General features: G+C 34.3%; 1 protein-coding gene and 1 long non-coding RNA gene across 3 annotated transcripts in view; one reads left to right on the top strand and one right to left on the bottom strand.

The window, feature by feature from the left end:
• The window catches only part of bs (serum response factor blistered), a 326,459-nt gene that overhangs the window by 107,347 nt on the left and 197,858 nt on the right, over positions 1 to 21,254 (bottom strand). The window lies entirely within an intron of this gene.
• Positions 13,781 to 21,254, top strand: part of LOC141483041 (uncharacterized) — a 71,625-nt gene continuing 64,151 nt past the window's right edge. Inside the window, exon 1 of the long non-coding RNA XR_012465870.1 lies at positions 13,781 to 13,929. This is a non-coding gene — a long non-coding RNA (uncharacterized lncRNA). The remainder of the gene's footprint in view (positions 13,930 to 21,254) is intronic.

Here is a 21,254-nt window from a genome sequence, read left to right as displayed (position 1 = left end):
GAAGTGACTGTTAATGTACCTGCCACCTGATAATGCCATAAGCATGGACTTGAAAAACGTTCAAGGGTGTTGTGTAAAAGCGACGGATGTGAGTTTGGGTGGCGTTAAAAATAGCTCGTGAAATAAAAACAATTTAAAATAGTGGGTGGTTTTTTTTTCAACGCCTAATAAAATAAGACAGCAAAATCGGATTTTGATTATTTCGACAAGGGGCTTCTTCGCCGATATATAAACAATAACTACATTACTGAAAAACAAATTCCCACCTACGCCGCATACATAACAAATTCGTTGGCAAAAATGTTTACAAGGAATATCATGAGTCTCTGAGGAAAGTAATGAGAGAAATGGGTTTCAGAAGACGGAAAACAAAAAAATAATAAAAATTGCTCATGGAGAAACCGGCTGTTCAGCAGTTGCGAAAAAATGTTCACAGAGACATGAAGAAATACCTTGAAGAATGTCTAACAATAATTTATATGGATGAAACAAAAAAGCAGATAATCATAATTGTGAAAGCAGGAGAAGAAAATGGATTTGTGAAAAATTCATTACTAAAATTCAAATCCAGAGAGAATATCATAGAGAAATGAATTACGATAATTAGAAAAAGTGGTTACAAGAAATGTTGACTCTCAATCTTCCAGAAAAAAGCGTTTTGGTTATAGACAATGCCCCATGCCACAATGTTCAGTATGAAAAGTGCTCAAACATATCCTCGAGGAAACATGAGATGAGAGAATGGTTAAGACGACGGAACATTCATTCCACGAATAATATACTACAAATTGATATCTATTCCATTATTAAAATCCAATAACCACGATTCAAGTTGTATGAAATTGATAGGATTATGAAAAATCATGGACATTCTGTACTCAGATTGCTTCCTCATCATTCAGATTTGAACCCAATAGAGTCAGTATGAACATCACTGAAACAATATTTAGCTGATTGAAATGTGCACTCCAATTTCAAATTCGTTGAAAGAACAGTGGAAAACACGTTGCGGAGACGCTAAACGTTTCGAAGAATTTTATGCTTTGAAGGAACTTGCTCTTGATTCCACAATAGACAAAATTATTGTAAATGTTCAAGGTGATAGTGACAATGATGGTACCAGTGAGGATAGTGATAACTCTACAAACGATTCCGATCTGTCTGAAGTTGAACTTTTGTAATTTTTTGATCATACCATTAATTATATTTTTGTTTGGATTCATTCATCTTAATAAATATAATGTTTCCCAAAAAATTAACAATATGAAATTCAATCATCAACCCAAATAAATTATACTTTCAGAGTAAGTATTTCTACCTTTCTTTGATGAACCCATTACACAGACTGCTAAAAACAAACTCATTTAAATTTAATTACGTAAATACCGCATTATCATACCAAATTAATAATTGACTATCAATTGAAAAAACCATCAACCCTTATTGCTACTTGCGACGGGAACTGTACTCCCAGGCCACTCTAAAACCCAAATAGGCGCACCAAGTCGCACGGTAGATCTCATCTTTTTCTATCCCCATGCGTCCCCATGCAGGTGGTTATATGTTACAAGTCGCTTCCTACATTTGACGGACTGTACCTTTGTGTTCTTTCATTATTTTTTAAAAAGTTCTTCCAGTTTGACCGATATAAATTTTGGGACAAGAACCACAAGTTAACTTATACTCTCGATCTATCCAACACTGAGGTTTTGTTTTTATTGTTTTCAGTGAATTTGCTAAAAATTTCAACTATTTTGTAACACCCAAATATTTGTTTTTCAATAAAAAGACAATATTTTAAATAGTTACACAAAAATAGGTAGATGTCACATAATGGTCACTATCGTCCTTCGAAATTGGATAGACTTGACTTTGAGTTATAGTTTTTTATAAAGATCTGAGTCACAATATTCACCTCTAAAAACTATAAAAAAGTTTCGAGACAGATTTATTCATTTTTAAAGAATGATAGTAAGAATCAGTTGACACAAACTTACTCAAGTGACCCTACGTTTTTAAAAAACAAATATTATTTTTAAATAGCCCACAGCCATTCATGAACTATGTCCAGAAAATAATAACATTTCAAAATTGAAAAAATATTCAAATGGACAGAATAGTATTCTTTATCGAATTATATACGATTGATACCGTGAACATTCCATGCCCTTTATATCATATAATTCAACTTATTATCTCAGGAGTTATCAATAATCGCGCGTGAAAATAAATTCAGGCACCTCATACACCGATAAAACACGCGTGATGAGGAAAGGTTGCAATTGTGTTGGTTTTGTTTTACGTAATGAATCACTTTCAAGGTTAAGATTTGCCTCGAGACAGATTTATTCATTTTTAAAGAACGATAGTAAGAATCAGTTGACACAAACTTACTCAAGTGACCCTACGTTTTTAAAAAACAAATATTATGTTTAAATAGCCCACAGCCATTCATGAACAATGTCCAGAAAATAATAACATTTCAAAATTGAAAAAATATTCAAATGGACAGAATAGTATTCTTTATCGAATTATATACGATTGATACCGTGAACATTCCATGCCCTTTATATCATATAATTCAACTTATTATCTCAGGAGTTATCAACAATCGCGCGTGAAAATAAATTCAGGCACCTCATACACCGATAAAACACGCGTGATGAGGAAAGGTTGCAATTGTGTTGGTTTTGTTTTACGTAATGAATCACTTTCAAGGTTAAGATTTGCCTATTTGTTTTGTGTTGTCTCAAAATAGATGGATATCTACACATTTTTTAATAAAAATTGATAGTTGTGAACATACTTTTGAGTGAATGCGACACTGAAAATAAGTAGGCATTTATGCTCTACTACCGTGCGAGTCGCACTTTGTTCCGAAAAAAGTTTTCACTGACATCAATATGAAATGATTTTATCCACTGAAGCGGCCATGTCCAAATTATGCAGAATAATATGTTTGCATACGAATTGTGATATGAATATAAATGTGACTACCGCAATACTTGAAAGTGTATATTTTCACTGTTTGCACCAGATTTTATTATTTCTACTGTATTTTTTCCTTATTACCACGTGCAAAATTAGGTTGTGAATAAAGAGGAAGGAAACATTTTGCTTGGAAAAACAAATCTAATAATAATTCAGTATGATTCATGTGTATACAAATTTCAAGATTTCTCAGGTATTATTTTCACAAAGTTCACTCACAATGTGTACAAATTTATAATTTTCGAAATTTTGCTAAGCAAATAGCTCGAGTCTATTGAATAACTTCAAAAATATTTATCTATATGTTGAAAACTCAGTTTCAAAATCTGAATCTGAGAATGTATATGAAACAGAAAAAACGATTTTAATCGATAGAACAGGTCTCCTGTATTGAATCTGTGTAAAATTAACAGAAAGGTTGACAAACTCTTCCATCTCCGCTGTATAATTTTTGAAGAGTAACCGAGTATAGGTTTTTTCAATTTAAATCGTCATTTAAATCAAATTATGAATCGCTTTCAAAATCACATCGCCAAAGTAAATAACTGAAATAACTCATCAAAATTCAAAAAGAGAAAAATGGTTTATTTTAAACATATGTTATGTAAGTGTGAAAACATAACTAATATTCATTAGTTCAACGTAAATATTTAGGTATAAATTAAATTTAAGAAAACACAGTCCACAACAGTTCAAAATATAACCTACATGAATAAATAATAAAAAGTAAAAAATAAAAGTCAATTTTAATTATTGGCTTTTTCGGTTTTCAAGCGATTTCTAATTTTTTTATGTATCAAAGCAAATTTCGAAAACACGTTTTCAATAGATTCTGAAAAAGCTGTAGCAGATAACAATTACCAAATATGGTGAGCAGTACTTTTTGAATAGCATCGACGTTCTGTTGGAATCTGTAGACATTTGAAACTTTTGCAGTTTTTCAGTTACTGACATTCTGTGTAAAAATATCTGGTTTTGCTAGTACTTGAATTATTAGTGGAAAGAACGCACTGGGTTCTTCCACAACTTTGTTCTTCTCCTGTTAGAGCTAATAGATATTGTCGTTGATCAGTAAGATATGCTAACAGATGATATGGAGTGATGGCTTGTTCGTATCGGTGTATGAAGTTTCGTATTTAACCTCAAGAAAAATATATCTCCTCTTACGCTGATTTGAGATTTCTGAATTCTTGTACGACATCAGTTCTGCGAAGCCAGAAATGGCAACAGAAATAGGCCTCATCAACATCGCTATATAGTCTGCAGTATATATTTTCAAATAATTACGGTATCGAATTCATTCTTATGGTCCTCTATAATATTCAGAAGTTTCAAGCACGATTCAATAAATACTTGTAAGCAATCAGCCAGTGAATTCCACCTCACGTCATTAGGTAGAACAAAATTTTTCCTTTCTCTTTCGCGGATGCCGCAGAAGCAAAATGATTATTTCGGAAATACTTCGGGATAAAAACAGCATGATCCGTGATATCTTGAATATCCAAATCTTCACAAAGTAAACTTAAACCACTGGTGGCGCAGCTATACTGCTTCCAAAGTACAGGATGATGTACCTCGAAGAAGTGCGGAGCCAATTTCCTTCTTTTTCCATAGGCGTGCGCTCATATAAAAACGAAATATAAGGAACATTTTGTGGTAAGTTACTTATAATATAATAATAATAAAAGTACAAACACAATATCAATTTCCGACCGTTCATTATAACTAATCCGATGCCCATGGTACCGTCGAATCCTTCGATATTACAGCACTGAACGCGTTGGATGAGAATCTCATCCTAAGAGCGGTTGAACGTCCCCGGCAACTCGGTTGCATCACGTGGCAAGAAAACCTACTGGTTGTATTATTCTACTGTGTCCAAACTTTATGCCGCTTAGATACTCAAGTAAATAATCACATAACACTTATTCGCAATTCAGTCGAAAGTGACACAGAAACATGAAAAATGAATTTCAATAGAGACCTTCGTTTCATATCCGTTATATTTAAAAATTCGGGACAGCGATATAATGGACAATGAAGTCAGAAAATATGTAAATTTCGGCAAAATAAAACGATAGTGTGTCGCTTGAAGGTTTATACTCGGGTTTGTAACCGCAACTTGAATCTAGTCTGATCCTATAATAAAATAAAGAAGACATCAAAATTCAGAAGCTGCAGTGTTATTTTCTTCGTTGGTTAGAGAGATGGCTTCAGATAAAGAAATAAATTCTAAAGTAACGTCAAAGTCGGAAAATAAGTTGTAACCTAGAAATACAAAATTGGCGGAGTGGTGTTTTGTAGCACAAAGTTTGTTTTCGATAAGTGACAGTATACGAGCACTAATATTTGGATATGTAGAAATTAATATTTGAGTCGTCTCTTCTGATGTTGCAAAAATTGATTTGAAAGTTGCTACTGGGTCTCTTTTCAATTGCAGTTAGTCCGTTTATTTCCTTGTGGACTAATGAGAAACTGATGAGAAAGTGGATTTCAGCTACTGCAAAATCATATCCTCAAATCGGCCCTCACTCATGAATTCATTTAGGGGGTCACTTCAATATGCGAAAATTGATTATGAATTCACATAACAATTACATTGATTAATAGGTATTCGAATAATAACCATTATATTACGGTGATTTGGGAATAATATAACTTGCCAAACTTTATCAAACGAGGTAGGTTGATCGTATATGCAGATGATACTTCAATAGTAGTTACAGAGGATACTTCGCAAGAAGTTTCCATAAAAACTGACTATCTTATTAAAGATTTTGTACTTTGGTGTAATGTCAATATCAATTATTTGTTGATTTCGAGGGAACAAAATTTATGCAATTTTCATTAAAACGGTTGGCCAGTGAAGAAATTACTGTCGAAAAATTTGATAGTTCCTATCTCTAAGCCTGAACTATGAATTTCTTGGCACTATGATTGATGGAACATTCACTTGGTCTGAACAAATCAACTATGTGTGGAAAAAATGAAATCAAGCATATTTACAGATTGAAGTATACCCTGAGCAAAGCATCGCTAATCAATGTTTACTATGCTCTCCCTCATTCAGCAATTAGTTATGACATTATCACATGGGAACAAGCAACGGAATGTAGCCGAGTATTCATCAATCAAAAAAGAATTATACGACCGATTTTCAATCTAGGATATCGGGAATTGTGTAAATAAATCTTTAAAGAGAATGAAATACTTTCTCTACTGGGAATTCGTAGTACGTTCATAATAACAATAAAAATATCGAAAATAGTTCAATATTCACAGTTATTCGACAAGAAATCACAATAACATACACCTAAGAAGTTTTCGAAATCTATCTCATACGCGGTCGCCAGAATAGGCTAGAAGTTTCTAGTATACCTCGCTGCCGAAGAATTTAACAACAACTTTTATCAACGAATTTAAAAAAAGTGTGAAAACTGTCTTGACCAATACTGTGTGTGATATGTGCAATTAATGAATTTTTACATTTAGTTAAAACTTGACGTACATTTATGTTTGTATATATGTGTGCATGTACATATGTGTAAAAATTATATAGTGTGTATATTGTTATTTTATGATTATGAGTATTGTCTTCATTGCATAATTTGTATGGATAAACTATTTTAATATATTTGTGAATTGACAAACCTAACATAGGAGCAGTATTACGGCAGTATATTTATTACAATTATTTTACCCCCACATCCCCTTGTCAGCAAAAGTAAGCGAAGCTCTTACCCCCCTCCCATGCTCACGTAAACATTGTTTCAAACACAGACAATGTGTGGGATGCCATATGTGTGAAAAAGTGAAAAACTACTGCTGACGTAATCACCATCTAGAGCCCCTCCCCTCTCCTCATATAGTGCTTACGTAATACTCGAACGGCTCCATATTTTTTATGGCAGAATTAATTAAGTTGGATTAAATATGTAAATAGTCTTATTTTTACAACCAGTTGCTTCAAAATATTGTGAATTCCTAGAAAATTCTCAACTTCGACAAATAAAATTGAAGAAACTTTCCCTACATTCAATTGTTTTGTCATTTTCCATATATGGTACTCTTGTACAGCTCGCGCATGATTTTTTTTAGAGCAAAACACAAACACTATAGAAAAATCCTTAAGACGTTCTTAGAGCGGTGCCTTTGCGAAAGTAGTGATTCACATTAGATTTGAATGGCTGGAGATTAAATCAATTTAGAAAAACGTTCTCAAGAATTTCATTTCACATAAACGCGGTTCTCCAAATGGAAGAGTCCTTAAAAAGTGAAGTCCGAGGTGTACTGAGCTGAACCTCGAAGCGATGAGCAGCCACAGTTCGTCGCGTATTTCACATATGTATCGCTCTTGGTGGAATCAAATGAGCCAAGTCACTTGAACACTTTCCGTGAAAGTATCTATAGAAGAGAGACAAATCTATAACGTTTCTTCAATGTTCCAGACCATCTAGGTTGCAAGTGATGTTCGTGTCTCCAAGCAGGTGGATAGCTCTTTTCTGGATAGAATCCAGCAGCTTCAGGGTATGTTTGGGGGCGGAGCTCCGTACAAGAGAACAATACTCCAAAGAAGGTCTGACCTGAGCTTTATATAGCATCAAAAGTTGCTGAGATATGTAGAGTTTTCTGGTTCGGAACAGTGTTCCAAGCTTCTGAGAAGCAGCTTTTGCAAGTCCAGCGGCATGATGGTGCCAAGACATATTGGTGTCCATTTCAACCCCCAACAAACTCATAGAAGCAGAAAGCGGAATTGTCTGACCTGACATTATTATATCCGGTTCAAAGACATTTATTTTTTTATGGAAAACCGATCCCTGTATTTTTGGCCATCGACTTGAACTTGGTTAGTTTCACCACAGTTCGAAATCACTTATAAATCCTCAATGAGATATTCAACCTCTTGCTGCCGGTGAAGATGTGCATCCGCAGCCGATATCCTCGAATCCAAATGTAATGACGAACAAGTGTGCTGTCGTCAGCAAAGCAATATATTGGATTTTTGGTTATATCCAATGATTCGTTGATATACAATAAAAAAAGAGTTGAAGACAATATGGATCCCTGAGGAACACCAGATACTAGAAAATTAGAAAAACCAGTCATTATATTGATATAAAAGCAGTATGCAACTTAAATGGTTTGAGGTTAGATACATTCAATAATCATTGTGTGTTGTGTTTCAACTCATATAATCAGAAAGGAGTAACGTTTTACTGAATTTACGGCTTCATTAGTTTTTGAATTTCATAAACTTTCGTAATCGATGTTTATAATTAATAGCAACTTACCAAATTTCAGAGCAAAATGGCTATTCTAGAATATGAAAATCTTGAGTTTTTGAGATTACAAACTATATAATACTAAAGAAATGAAGTTGTAGTGATTTAGAATATTACAATATCGTCGAATTTGCATTTCTGTCGAATACATTATGATTTTTCGAATATGCTTTGCCATCTATTTCGTTTACTAATTACATTTCTACACATCGTTATGAAGCCACAGATTATACGTTCATAATTATCTGACCCATATGAGATAAATTGCATACCGCAGTCATGAATTAATTCATTATAAATAACATGGATATCAACGGAATCGAAACACCGGTGACAAGAGATTAAAATATATTTTATGGGATCATCATTTGAATATCTGATTATTTTCACTTCTGCCGTACCATTCAAGTACATATTGAATATGGTGAACTCAACAGAGTTATATTTATCTCAAGTGTTTTGTGTATTCAGATCTCCATAAAAATGAAGTTTCACTTAATTCCGGTCTAGAATAATTAAATTGAATTTCCCTGTTCACGTATGAAAAACGACACGTCAATAATACAGCATATCATTTGAAAATAGTAGAGCAATCCTTGTTTCCAAGAATTGGCCAGGGTCGTATTCAGAAACAACATCTTGTTGATCGCAAATGCTATATCATACTTAGGAAAACTTTTTTATAATAACGAGTGAAATGCACAAGTTTTGTAGTTAAACGGAAAAAATGCAGATAATATGTGTAATATAAAAAAATAGAGACCTATTTATTTCTTTATTGATAATTTTTATTTTATGTAAAATCAAAAGGAATATTAATCAACATTATTCAACTAGATGAATTTGTCTCTTCATCAGTAGTGTCATCCTCACCAATCTATCTGAATTATCAGTGGCTCGATTTGTGCCTCTATTATGTTATCAAGTTTCCACATCTTTGTCTCGACTTCCGATATCACATGCCGAACACACTTCTCCCATTTCTCCGCTGTGACTCTTTTCAAAGCCTCATCAAAAAAAAAATTGAGATCTGCAAATTTGAACGTGGTGTTATACTGAGCCACTAAATTCTTCACATCCGCCCATATCAACTCGATGGGATTGAGCTCGCAGTGGTATGGAGGCAGGCGAAGGACAATTTTGTTTTGGCCTGCTGCCATCTCATTGACTATATATTTTTGATATTCAAGCTTGCGCTCCTTGACAATTTTTAGTAGCTGTACTCTTAGCATTGAGTCTTCAAAGCTAATATTCTTTGATCGCAGCCAATTTTGGATTTCAACCTTCTTTGAAGACGATGTCGGAATCTTCTCTAACCGTCGCGAATGATAAGGTGCATTGTCCATTAAAATCACAGCATTATCCTCCAGATGGGGTAGAACTTTGGAAAACCACTGTTCGAAAGATTCACCGTTATTTTCTTCGTGATAATCTCCAGTTGTTTTCGACTCGAAACACCACAGCCCTTCAGCAACCCCATTCTCATTGCCGATGTGACAAATAATAAGCCGTTTTCCTTTTTCTGAAATTATGTAAGTAAATAAAACAAATACGAGGGTTACTTTTTATATATTGAGATTGAGGCAGGTCTTAATATGAATATAAGTTTACCTGATGGATTTGTTAATCCGGTGGATAGTCCATCTAGAAAGGCCCTCCTAGATGAGGTCACAGTTTCATCGACCTATACTTTAGGGGTAGTATGACCAGCATTAACCCAGGTTTTATTCATACAATAAATTGTTCTCTGTTGTTCCCTATAATATTTAATTTTGATCAAATACTCTCTCCTCCATAACACAATTTCCTCTCTATCCAATAATAAACTATTGCGCCCTCGTTTTTTCCATACAAAATTCAAATGTTTCAATACTTCATGGAATGTTGACCGCTCAAAACTTGGCAATAAAACATCTTCATTTATTTCTGTGAGTACTTTGTCTATCGTGGGTATTTCATTTCTGAAAAAGTAATCATGCACTTTCCTCCTGATTGCATGTTTATTTATCAGCATCATCTATTGATTTTATAATGGTTTCACGATTCTGTTTGTATTCACTTTGAAAAATGTATGATTTTGTTTATATTCCCGTAAAACATTGTAAATCAAAGCGCAACACACTCCAATTTTATCGGGAACTTTCGATACGACTTCGTCTACAGTCGATGTCTCAATTTCTTCCATATCTTTCTTGAACACATTTAAAATCACTTCTTTCATCTCAACACTCAAATGTCTTTTTTTGGATCGTTTCCTGGCTGGACTCTGAGGATAGCTCACAGTGTCATCAGTACTGTCTGTACTGGGCATCTTGGAAAACAATTTTAAACAATATACTATAACGCACGCCACACAAACACGCAAACGACTGATTACAACCCTGTGCTGGTACCGAACTCGTACCAAGAAGGCGAATTTACCAATGAACACTGCCCTTTCCATCTGACAGTGGGCGATCATGTGAACATCACGCTTCGGTTTTGTTTTGTTTTACTCTATGTTGGATTTGGATAGACTTTAGTAGGTTATTTTCATTAGTTAGTAATGATATATTTTTGAAAAGTAATTTATTACTTTCCAAACGGTTTTTGTGGGATTATCAGATGTTTCAATTAGATATTGATAATGTTTCTTACGGGTTGCCTTTAACAGGTTTATATGATCCTTTTTTTGATCTTTATAATATTGACGGAGTTCAGGAAATGATAACGCATGTAAGTTTTTTAAATTAGTAGAAGATTGTCTTACATCATTATTTATCCACTTAGTATATCTTTTCGCAGATTGTCTAGTTATTAACGAGAAATATACATTAAAGTGAAAGTTAAAAATATTTATAAAGTAAGTGAAAGCTTCATTTGTATCCAAAATACCATACAATTGATCCCAGTCTTCAGTCATAAGGCCGTGAATGACATTATTTATTGAACTATCAGTAAAATGTCTTGCCCGATAAAAATTCGAAACGGCAGCGAAGTCGCAGTCAATTTCCACAAAAATAGTCCGATGATCTAATAAAGTGTTGTCAAATACGCATGATAAACCAGGATTGGAAAAATTTACAAAAATATTATCTATAGTTGTAGCAGTGTCTCTCGTCACCCTAGTTGGCCATTTGATAAGATTATTAACATTATGAGTAGATAATACATTCAATAACTTAGTATGCTCATTATTGTGAATACCAGTATTTACATTGAAGTCCCCACATAGAACATTTGTTTGCAGATGTTGGTGCACTAACTTGAGTTGAGTCCTCTGATGCTGCAGAAATCGATTTTAAAGTTGTTAGTGGACCCCTTAGCAACTGCAGTTACCATGCTATTTTCCTGTGGACTGATGTCAGGAAGACACTGCTGACTGTCAGAAATAGTGGTTTTCGAATAATTTCTGCTGGATGATGCCCTCGAATCAGCCCCACCCGGAGATCCGATTGGGGAGCTATTTTACCTCCGGAGTATTTAACCCTAGGACCGCCATCATGCAATTTTTCTTTATATTCCCACCCTTGAAACCGGAAACAGCGGCACGACAACGAAACGTTATGTGCCGTTCAAATATGTTTAAAATATGTTTTTTCCGTTACCCAGCTATCGCACCCCTACCAACGACAACCTTCAGAAGTCGAAACTTGTGCGAGCTAAGGACTGAAGAGGTTTTACCTTTCAACTTGTGATTCCCAACCCTAATACGGGTTGGCCGATAGCAAGTGAAAATTGAGGGTTCAGCCTGGGGCTTGAACCATCGACTCACACATCGGCCGATTTACTGAATGAACAAAGCACCCATGTCGAACCGCCCCGCTACCGACCGACCCGAAAGCAACTTCATGCTGCCTAAGCCGTTGCGATGGTATCTCACCGTATACACTATCAAAAATAATGATGAGAAAGCTAATTTACTCAACAATCTCATAGCCTATTTCTTCAAAAAACACTCGCCAATGAGAACTGTGAAAAGTTCGAAGAGAAAATGACCTTGGCTCACAGGTAATTTAAAGTTTATGTTCGAACTGAATAGATAAGGCACTTTCCAGGTTCAAAAGACAAGGTTCGACATTATAAATAACATAGGGATCTCTAGAATCGAACAGTCAACCTCGAGAAAAAAAGCTTACCTCAACTTACGTTTGAAAAGAAGTAAGTTGATATGGACAAATTATCTGTATGGACGTCGAAAATATTGAAAAACTTATTTGGAAGTAGGTATACTAACTTTTCGAGTCCAAACCTGATGATGGAATTATCAACTTTTTATCTGTAAATGAATTACTCAACCAAATATTTACATTTCAAACAAACAATTCAGATCAAATCACAGTAGACGAAATCCATCTTAATTTCATTCAGGTTTGGAGACCAGCTCCCCTACCCTTTTGGCTGATCATTGGCCTTGAGAGGGACCAATGGGTACATGGCTGATGGATGACGGCATGAAGTAGTTAGACATCAGTGCCGCCCTTCACGGGATACCCCTACCTGGCTGGGGTGGGATGGATGAAAAGTTATTCATCCTTTAACGGGGGACATGAGGGCCTCATTCGACAGAGTGTCGGGGCCTTCTATATCGAGAGGGGTCGTCTACAGCGTAATCTGTGGCTTCCCTAACTAACGATCAAATCAGAGTAGTTGTGGACGATCTGCACATATCTGCTGATAATAACAAATTCTGTATTCTAATATTAGATTTTTCCAAAGCATGAAAAAGCAACAAAATATTAACTTGGAACCACTGGCGTAGAATGAATCCAAAACAAGCACTTTTCCGAACATCAGAACGGCAATACTCTTTTCGACGTCTTCAGGAGATGAAGGAAACATTTTTTTTTCAATTGAATACGACATATTGATATTCTATTCTTTTGACAATTGTCAACACAAATACACTCAAAATGGGCATATTCGAATCTTTTTGCACGTTTTCAAAACTGAAAAGGACTTTTTTCTGAAAAGTCAGTCGAGCTTAAAAATTTGAGTATTGAAAATTTAATTTTTTCAATTGTTAAGTTCATTTATGGGCTCTTTGAAAGTTTATATTACGCAGTACCTATTAAGAATGAACTTTTCATTTTGCCCTTTATTACACTCAAGCAGATTCTCTGATCCATATTCATTTATTTTTAAAATTGTGGATCAAGTAATACCTAAATAATGCTGTCTTCATTTCAAGATATTTCCGATTTGAAATAATACAAAAGCTAAACAAAAAAATAAAGATTGGAACTGTTTCTCAGGACTAATAAGGAGAATGTTTCGTTGATTTGACTATAACTGAAAATCTCATAGTAAAGTGTTGCTTAAAAAATGTTTTGATAGATCACATAATTTTATCAAAACGTTTTCTGATCTGTTCAGGAAAGCTACATGCTCCACAAATGGGTTGGAGTACAACAGATTGAAACCGCTGAAAATTTCATCATCGGAAACCCTTGCCGCCGGCATCTACGCCGCAAAACTCCTCCGTTTTGACCGAGCTAATCCACGCTTCATACGAAGTACCCGTATATGGTACCATGGCCATGTAAGGTACATTCGGTTGCCTACCGACGACCACCGATCTGACTCATGGGTCGTTCGACCCAGCAGTTCTTCTGTGACCGGCGTCCAGCCGCTATGTGACACCAAGAAAGAAGAAATCCACGACGACGATGCAATGGTGAGTTTTTGAACGTTTTTATCTTGGTTTCTCCGATTTCAGTGTGAATTTTGGGTCAGAGCGGCGTGGGACGAGGTGATTTTGACGTGGGTGGGTGAAATCTTGCGTGACAATTTTTTGATTTCATGGTACCAACCATGAAGCGGAGGGAGGTGTTGATTACTGATTTTTTTCCATGCAATTATTTAATTTTCCCGCGTTGAGTGCTATACAATTTATTTTTCCAAACATTACCACTAGAAGTTTCAAATTACTAAAAAGTAACAGATGAAATTATCATAACTATAAAAGAAAGTGGTTTTCTTCGGTTATTAATGGAAATGATTTCCAATTGCTTGAAGTACATCAGACTGAAATTCAATTTGAAAGTCATAAAAAATGAGAATATACTTTGTTAATGTCTTGAGCACGTTTTTCCGTTCTGAAGTTTGTAGAAACTTCAAATTCTCTTCAAACTTTCGAAACCACTTACGAAAACAGGTAGCAAGGGAAAATAAAAATGGAGTAAAGACAGAAATAACCCCCTCCATAATTATATACCGTTGAAGGTTACAATACTCTTTTAGTAAATCCAAAATGGTTGATTTCTCTGTTGTTTCAAACTTCATGAAAATGGCTGAAAATGGTTGTAAATCAAAAGTGCTTTTACAAAGACCTCTTATAATGATAATAATAATGGTCTTTATTGGGTGAAATAGGATATAACAAACAAAAGGCGAAGTTCAAAACTGCAGTGTAGAACAAACCTGCAGTGCACCATAACCATATTGTTTATAATAAAAAAGGAAAAAAATCAGCATCTGGTTAGATGTAAAAAATTATATTTCATATATATTTTTTATAATCAGATGAATTTCAAGCTTTGCTACGATTGAAAACAGCTTGCTAACTAATTACCTTTCGATACGTGATGAACGGAAAACTTGCTGATTTTGTGGAAAAAATCATGTGTGAACATCCTACTTAAAGATAGTGATACATTCTTTATTATTTTTGTGTATGTACTCTTCCACAATCTGAAAAATAAATAACGCTGAATCAGTAGAAAATAAGCTAAAGTGTAATGAGGGGCAAACGGAAACGTTCAATCCGAAAAGTTACTACATAATATAAAACACTGAAGAGTCCAATTAGTCGGAAATTCGTTGCATTCATAAATTTTGCCTAAAAATTGAATAATTGATCAAAAAAATCTATATCTACTCAGCTTCAGATTGTTGACGTTTCGTAAAATAATCCTTTACGGTTCTCAAAACTTAAAATTCACTTGAAAACAACGCCTCAGATGTAAATAGCTACATTTCCTTCGTCACACGCCGAAGAAATGTATTTTCCAGACGTCATATGCGATAGTCTACATGAATACAAGATGTTTTTTGAAAATTCAGTTTAGGTTCATATTTCCGTTTTTCAACCTGTCACCTTAGCAATGGCAACCGGGTAAGATCAGTTTCCACATAGCTATTTGAAATATACTTATTACATGCTGATTGGATCTTTGAATTTTCTTATTTTTTTCATTGTTTTATTTGACAATTTTTATTTCTCCCCATTTTATCGAGTGATTGCCAGATGATTTCAGAACATGCTTTGCAACTCCCAATCCTCTTAACACTGTTTTCTCTTTATACTTATATTCACGATGTTCATTTTTTCTCAAATCCAGAATTCTTAAAGTTTCACCTATGTAATTTTTCCCACAGGAACAACGTATTTTTCTCAACAGTAATTTCGGATTAACTTTGTGTCAAAAGAGATGCCAATGTTTTGGTAGTTCTGAAAGTTATTCTGACATCATATCTGTAAGGATTCGTCACAATTTTTCAGACAAGTCGTGAACATAAGATATGACGCCAGTTGTGAGATATGTGTGTTGGGTTTGTGATGATTGTGCTATCTGTATACGATGTTTATTGCTTCCACCAACTTCATTGAGAGCTCTTTCTACAAACCGTTCCGGATACGCGTTTTCCTTCAAAACTTTTTAATAATAGCAATTTCCAGCGAAAATACGGGTTTCAAAACAAAAAAGTGTATTCATTGAACATATACATTGTTCCTGTGGAAAATGTTTCAAAGGAGAAACCTCAAGACACCAAGAAGTGGTAAAAAATCGTGAATATATAAAGAGAAGTCAGACAACAGGATCGGGGATAGCGAAGCATATTTCAAAATCGTCTGGTGATCAGTCAGAATTTTGAGTTTTGAAAACGGAAAAGGGTTACTTTCCGAAACTTCGACCGTCAAACGAAAGTTAAATATAGGATTGTTTTTATTGATTATCTAGTTTGTAGGCAAAATTTATGAATACGACATGTTACTGAATGATTGGACTCTTCGGTAGATGTCCAGATGTCATATATTCTGGAGGAACTTTCCAATTTTCCTTTTATTACACTTCCGCAGATTCTCTATTGATTTAGCTGTGTTCATTTTTCATATCGTGTGAGGTTATACACCAAAATAGAACAGTAAGAAACATTGATTTCTCCACAAAAAATGTCTTTCAAAGAATATTAGTAGAACATTCCATGAATCTATTCTGATAACGAGTAACGAGACAGCCGCTGAAAGATCAAATATACAAGGTGTTTCTGAAAAATGTAGTATATCAAAGTTATGTTGTTCTCGTAAGGACCACATCTTTTTTTCATTTCCATTTTTGAATTTAGTCGATTCTGAGATATGTATCAGTATCTTTGAAAAACCCCAATGAGACATGAGAAAATATATTTATAGGTTCAGAAATCTGAGAAGATAATGAGTTCACAGATAACTGCTCAATTTTACAAAGTTATGATCATAAATTTTTTAATGGAACACCCAATACATTGGAACTTCATTTTCTTTCAAATGATATATGTTATTCCTATAGCTAAAGTTGTTTCTGAGTAACAACATTTCGAAAACCTGGTTCTGTTATTTCCATGAATCAAAAGACAAGTCACTGAGTAACTGAAAATGAAGACAATAAATACATGCCTTGGAGACTGTAGCAGATAATCCACACGTTAGCTACAGATTAATTTCATGAAATATTGGTAAATATTATTCCTATCGCATCCTATAATTTGTATGGACAAGATTTTCAACCTCGAATTGACTTGTTTTTGGGCAAAAGAACGAGCAGGAGTAGTGGATTATGTTTTCACTATGTCCAATTCACAGATGAATGCATTTCATAATAATAGAATCATATGACTCAGAAAATAGGAAAGGCTATCATGCCCATTATCATTAAAACCGATGGGGAATTAATGTTCTCGTACTATTATTTCGAACATAATCTGAATGGAATTAAATTTTTGTAGAATTTTAACATGACTTTTGGAATAACCTCGAACATGACACATGACATAATATGGTTACAATTGATGATGCTCTTGCTTTTTTTTTATTTAATATAACCGCATCAACTACCAAGGTTATTAGCGGTGTAGTACAATTTGAATCACATCATAATCATATTAGATGTACAATATTTATAGATATCAGATACTTTAAAAAAATCTCAAATTTATCTGGATTCAAGGCATCACTGAGTTCTTCAGGTAGTCGTGTTGACAGTCTCTCCTCTCTGTAGTAACGACACACCTTGATGATGTGTTTCACATCTAATTTTTCATCACAGGAAATACATCTTTTGGGGTTTTCTTTCTTCAGTACATCTTGGTGGGTATACCTTGTGTGGCCAATCCTGAGACGGGTTAGAATTGTCTGATGTTTTCGAGAGAGTGATAGGTAATTTTGGAAGTTTAGGCTAGGATTGATTGTTTTGAGCTTGTTATTCTCCAGATCTTTCTATCTTTCCCTTTATGTATTTATTGTTAGTTGTCGGATTTTATGGATCATATCTTCATGTGGTACACAGCGAGTTGATAGACTGTGTGGGTTTGAGCTAATCTCTATAGCTAATGTGTCCGCAGCTTCGTTGCCAACTATTCTAACGTGCGAAGGAACCCAAACAACTCTGCTACGTTTTTCCATTTCAGTTAGTTTTCCCAGTTCTAGTTTAATACACATTAGGAGGGTATTTCTGGGATATAGTTTTTGTATACCTTGTATAGCACTCAGTGAATCGGTGAAGACAACGGTATCTTCCTCATGTTTCCTGCAGTGTGCAAGAGCTTTGGCTATGGCGAATAGTTCTCCCGTATATATACTAGTTTCTGTTGGTAGTCGATAACTGTAGCTGTAGTTCTGTGATCACTGCAGCCCCTACACTTTCACTGGTTTTAGATGCATACGTGTATATGTGGGAGTAGTTCGCATAGTTCGAGGTCACTTCAGAAAAACCTGATACTCATTTCCCAAAATCCGTAAGGAGATACTTGAATAAGGAATTTCCCAATAGATAGATTGGTGTAGGTAGCATTCACAACTAACCAGCATAATCACCAAATTTAAACAGCATAGATTCCTTTTCATGGTGTTATGTGGAAAAAACTCCGCAGATATTGTGCCTACAAAAATATGGCGGTCATTTTGATCATTTATCTGTGATAATTAAGTAACAAACAAAATCATCAGTTATCTGACAACTTTTGATTTTTCAAAAGGTGTATTATAGAAAATTATATGAATTTATAGTAAGGCTCTATAGAGAAACGACCTCCATTATGAAGTCCGAATATATAGGACTTAATTCAACCTCAATAAACAAAGATATTGATTTATGATGCACTGTTTGGAACTATTGGTGTAGTAATGAATATTACTGGAGTTTTTTCCCAACACCAAATCGTTATTTTTAACACCTCGACACGTGTTTCGAAACACGTGTCTAGATGATACGTGAATATCTTGAGAAAGGACTCCTGAACCAAATTGCAGAAACTTATTTTTTACGACTGATTCAGTATGTGTGAAATAGATTTTTCAAGGTACAGAGATGTTAAAGATCGGAATCGACTGCATTTGGGTATGGATATAACCTTGAAGAAAGCCCTCTTAGAATGTATCGTAGACTTCCAGAATAACTTTGATATGATACATTTGTTGGTGCACCCTGTATATGTGAAAAGTGAAAATATTGTTCGGCTGAGAGTGATCTGCATATTCGTGTCATGAAAAATCATTTAAAATATGTTTCGTCTAGCTTCCAAGGAGCGTCTCGTTACTCGTGACTCACCATGTATACCATGTCAGAATTTTCAGTCAAAAACTTTATTTTTACATTCAGATACGCTGCCTTACAGATGATAAGGGTATTTATTATATGAATAGTAAAATTTATGATCTTGAAATTATTTAATTTTTAATTTCAAAACTTTATTGACAAAAACGAATTGAATAGGGAGAAAGATTTCTACTTCTTTTTTGATTCAGCGTATATACTATGTACGTAAACATTATACTGCCCAGAAAATTTAGACCCGGCCTTGCTGATTCTAATTGGGAACATTTATGATTCGCTAATAAAAACACAATTAATTAGCAAATTTCAAATTTTGTGCATCTCAACTGCGTGTATAATTGTTAAAAGATGATCTAAGAATTTTTCTGAACGTTTTCATCTCGGTTTGTCCGATGAGTTTTGGGTCAGAGTGGCGTTGGACGGGGTGATTTTTATGTGGGTGGAACAAATCTTGCGAACTTTTTCGATTTCAATTCGATGATGATTTCACTTATAATACAAGTTGGCTAGTTATTCTCATTTCTTCCCGTAAAATTATTTCCCAAGCATGTGCAAATTGCTTCTAATATTGTAGATGATGAAAAAAGTAGAAGAAAAATGAGACATATAGACACAAAAATATGAATCGTTCATATACAGTGTCTTCCTCAAAGTATGCACCATATGGGAAACTTATTTATTAAGGGTTTTTCGACAAAGTAATATTTCTGATAAAAGTTTGTGCATCCCCTAAACAACAAAATACAGTAAAACACACGTAATATACGAGAGCCTTCAAATGTTTGATTTTGAGACAAGACTAAAGTAGGTACTCGGGAAATGTTATCCATAGAAGTTGTCCAGCATTGAAAAATACATCTAGATTTGAAGTCATGGCCATCCAAGCGAAGTTTTATTTTTTTTACAAATTTTTTTTAATGGGGACTACGGAAAAAAATTTTTGCTGAAACGATAAATGGACAACAACCTTATACGACGGTTTATTTTGAAAGCTTGTAATATTATGAATAACACAACTCTGCTGTTAACCACGGTCAATTTTTTTGAAGAGTGAAGTATATGATGAAATCGGCCGATACTTGATGAAAATCCATAACTAACGTATCCTGAAAACACTTTATTGTGTGATTTTCACTAGATACTTTTACAAAAACGCAACACCTGTTTCGCCATACAATGGCTTTCTCGGGCGTGTCTTAATAACTAATTCTATACATTAAATGATATATATACCTTATTCTACAATTTGAGGTATCTGAATTTCAAGTACCTGATTTTTTACCTAAGTTTGTAATGAATTTGATTACCTGAGCTTATGTTCCATTTTCCACATTTGAAAAAATATTCAGTAACGGAGAGTTATTTAATTCTAATTGATCATTCAGTAAATTACCCGAATTCCTGAATCTATTCATTCTAGAAGATTGAGTTTCAAACTCTTCTCTTCTAAATGTAACACATCGTATTCCTGATTGAACTCATGTCCTTCTGCTAATAGGTGGTTTGCAAATGTAAAATTGGTCTTTCTATTTATAAAACTGCTTCTATGCTCTTTAATTCTTTGGGAAAATGTTTTTCCAGTTTGGCTAATATACAGTTTTAGACAAGAGCCACAAGTCAGCTTATATACTCCTGATCTATCCAACAACGGAGTTTTGTCTTTATTGTTTTTAATAAATTAACTTTAGATTATTATTCCTTAGATTATTATTCGTTCTGTAAGCTACGTTTACGCCTTCTTTCTTCAAAAAACGGGCAATATTCCTGGTTGGTTCACCCAAATATGCCAATGTCCTATAACTGACGTTATCGCATCTTGAATATGGGTAGATCAAGTCCATGGCTTGCTTTTGAAGTTTTTTGGTAAAAATGGCGTTTATAATATCTACTTTGTAACCGTTATTAACCGCGATTTGTTTGATCAAATTCAGCTCTTTCTGGAACTCCCTATCAGACAGTGGAATATTCAATAATCTGTGAAGCATACTATTGAATGCAGCAAATTTATGCTGGTAAGGGTATGTGAAGGAATTATGTATGATAATGTCTGTGTACGATGGTTTGTGGAAAATTGCAAATTTATGTTTATTGTTATTTTTCGTAATGGTTAAGTCGAGGTAATTTATTGAATTATTTACCTCCCTCTCAGTAGTGAATTTTATTGTTCAATATTCATTTGTTGTTCAGG

The sequence above is a fragment of the Leptinotarsa decemlineata genome, unplaced genomic scaffold (genome assembly GCF_025532065.1).
Source record: "Leptinotarsa decemlineata unplaced genomic scaffold, Ldec_3_MD MMD2_tig00002159_RagTag_RagTag, whole genome shotgun sequence".
Taxonomy (NCBI): domain Eukaryota; kingdom Metazoa; phylum Arthropoda; class Insecta; order Coleoptera; family Chrysomelidae; genus Leptinotarsa; species Leptinotarsa decemlineata.
Note: the sequence above shows the minus strand (reverse complement) of the source record. Positions and strands in the feature narration are given on the sequence as shown.